Here is a 3,446-nt window from a genome sequence, read left to right as displayed (position 1 = left end):
TTTAAGATTTTTATTTCTTAACTTCTAACTTCTGAAATTTCAATGGTTCTATTGTGTTATTTTTAAATTGCACCTAATTCAATAATTACTGCCTTCAGTAATCTATGTATCATTACACTCCCTTCACCCTTATTTGCACCCTTATTCCAAGCCGCTAAGAAATTATGCATTCCTTCCTTAAGCGGCATGGGCATCGGCCACGATATGGGCATCGGCAAAGGCACCGTCAACGGCAACGGTACGGGCAGTATTAGAAAATAGTTTACAACTCAATTAGTGTTCATTGATAAAATTTTTCTAACAGCCCCTAATATATTATTAAGCGATCTGAAAGGTGTGATAGCCACACAAAATCCTATTAATTTGATGGCGAATATCCAGCAGAATGCGCGGGGTAGAGCAACAATTTCGCTTATTTGTTCGAAAATTACTAAACAATTTTTTAACAATAACAAAACAGGTTCGCGTGCGTAGTTGACATAAAAGTGGCGAATGCACCCCTCGTGGCATTTCCGCTAAAAATAAAATTATTAGCTCAAGGGAAGGGTTTTGCTAGGCTGGTCTGGTCATTCTTATATTAATTTTGCATTTGTTGAAACACTGCTTCGATAATAAAAGTCCAATTTTTTTTTCACTACACTTAATTATTAAACATTAATTAAAAGATTACAAATTAATATATCTAACGACGAACAACAAATGGTTCAAATGGCTCAGGGGTGAGGTTCACATATAAATAACAAAATTTAAGGGTAGTTGATTTACACAAAACAAAAACAAAATAAGAGTTCAAGAAAATGTGTTTTGATAGTAATTGAGAGTTCTAATCAAGTTCTAATTGAATTTATAGTTGCAAAGTACGGAAGTAAGAAGGCTTTAAGATAAAATAGAAATAATGAAAAATCAAAACAGGACCCGTACTTGTCGCGGCCTTCAAATAAATTAAAATTCTGAATGGATTTCATACATTGGCTAATAAAAATAATAATTCCTGCAATCACTATCGTGTATATGTATATTTAAAAAAAAAATAAAGAAAATAATGCTGTTAAAGTAGGATAATTCTTCCGTTCCTAAGAGATTTTTTGACCCAATAGTGATATATATTTTTAAAACAATTCACATTTTTTCAAAAATATGAACAATTGTATGCAAAACAACCTTTTTAAATATCCCAGACAATGCCTTAAATAGTAAAAGTATAGCAATTTTAATCCATTTTTCATACATATTATGGGTTGCACTAAAGCGATCTGTTTGACCAATCAGTTCTTTTATGAAAATTCATCCAAGGTGCAGATGGATTAAGATCAATGTATTATATAGTCAACGACTGGTTAAGTAATCCGTGACAATTTAATATGGTTTATAATTCAGGAATATGCTATTGTAAGGACTAAATGACTTTCTATCTGAAGAGTACTATTTTCAAGGTAATTATGGCTCTGGAAGACGCAGCATAATATTTTATATACATTACGTTTAAATTCTAGTTGACCTAAAACTAAATCTTAAACCCTATAATTTTTCAATTTTTTTTTCGAGACCAGCTATTATCCAGAATTTCATTCAATTGATTATGGCACGATATACGGGTACTAAAACCACAGCATACAGAGTCTGGGTTTTTATCCAAATGTGGTCTCTCTCAAAAAAAAAATACTCTCAAAAAATTTGTAAAAAATGTTTGGTACCTCTATCTTTAGGAATATAGCTTTAAGTAGCTGCAGAATTTCAAAAAATGTCTGCTACAAAATCTAACAAGAGGCTTAGCTGTATTTAGTATTGCACGGAAGTAATAGGCTTATGCATGCCTTAACAATTTAAAATTATGTTCATATACTCAATAATACCAATGTATTCTTTCTCATTCTTTCGCTAGCATAGCCGTGGTCCATAGCCCATACTGGTTTTTATAATTGTTTGGATTTGTAGGTGTTAATTACGAGTATTATAAATACCTGAAGAGTGACTCATATAGTTCATGACTTCGTCTTTGTATGCAAACTCATCTCCTATCAATTGCCATGGTAGTCACTGTGTCCTGGTATCCAGATGGTGGATATGTTGTTGTGTCTACTGCTCTCATTTATCAATTTTATTACAGGATTAAGATTTTAGAATTAATATCTAGAGAGATTCTATTCTCAGTTTTTAAGATATGTCCTTTCAGTACTATATTAGCAGTAGCTTTAAGTGCCACTGTTACAATTTTAAATAAATTGGCATGGTGTGATATTGTAAGTTATACCTTAAGCATGTCTGTTACTAAGTAAACACCTAACATTATTAGGTAGTTTTGAGCCGTCTGTGTAAATTTTCAATTGACCTTGAAGGCCGGGAGAATTATTTTGTCACTCATACCGTTTCCGTATAAATAATCTTAACTGATTTCGTTGACTCATTCAATAGTCAAACTCTTGTGCAATATCTGCAACTTTCTTCAGAACGCTAGATTGTTCTAGTTGTGATTTCTATTTTTCGATGCAGTTGACTTTAAATGTTCCTATGGCAGTATTGTCGAAAGCTGTTAAATCTAGGAAAAAATTAAGTTAAGCGTAAGGAGTTCTCCAACTTAAGCATCCTGTTAATAAAAGGGAAGTTGTTTCTTAAATTCGATCAGATTTTGCAACGATTATTTCGAGTGTCAGGCTCCATATAATTGCACCATAAAGTAATATCAGATTAACTATCGAGTGTCAGGCTCCATATAATTGCACCATAAAGTAATATCAGATTAACAATCGAGTTATAGAGATAACAGGTTTGGTTTGAAGCTCCACTTTTTGAGCATTGTTTGTTTGCAGGTATTAATTGGTAAGTTTTAAATCTGAAGCCAGAATATAGATCAATAGATGTTTATTTATATTTTCTATGAACTTCTTTCGGGAACTTCTAGCCCTGGTTTTGATGGATAGAGCACTTTGATAGTATTTGCATTTGACAATAAGCAAACTTGGAAAAGAAGTATGAGTGAATTATAAGACCAATGACTTAAATCTGTCAACCTTTGCAAATCTGAAAAACTATGTTATAAATGTTACGCGATTATGAAATCATAACTATAATTCATTTGTTATATGGCTTTAGCAGTTGGAGTGTATTAGCTTATCTCTTGGAAAATAATATTTGTCAGTTGAAAGTATAGTAGGTGGTTTTACTTTGCATTTAAAGTAAAAGAAGACTGACTACAGAAATGATTCTGTGAAGTATAGTCTTCTTAGTACACGGTTTTTATATTTTAGCAAATCAGTCTTATGATCAAAGTTAGTTGGTTTGAGTAGATTGTATTGAAGAGTGGTTGCTTGTGATCATACTTGTATTTAAGCTGAACGACGAGCCATATGTGGGTGTTTTTTTTTGACAATAATTCTATTTAACTTAATTTACACGTATCCCATTTCTATATTAGTGTCATATTTACTATGTCATGCATTTATATGGGT

At 31.9% G+C, this 3,446-nt stretch overlaps 1 pseudogene; it reads right to left on the bottom strand.

Annotated features, from left to right (window-relative positions):
- Positions 1-3,148: 3,148 nt before the first annotated feature.
- LOC119686570 lies at positions 3,149-3,219 on the bottom strand (annotated as a pseudogene).
- Between the last annotated feature and the right edge of the window lie 227 nt (positions 3,220-3,446).

Source organism: Teleopsis dalmanni, chromosome 2 (assembly GCF_002237135.1).
Source record: "Teleopsis dalmanni isolate 2A chromosome 2, ASM223713v2, whole genome shotgun sequence".
Lineage (NCBI taxonomy): Eukaryota > Metazoa > Arthropoda > Insecta > Diptera > Diopsidae > Teleopsis > Teleopsis dalmanni.
This window is presented reverse-complemented; position numbering and strand designations above follow the sequence as displayed.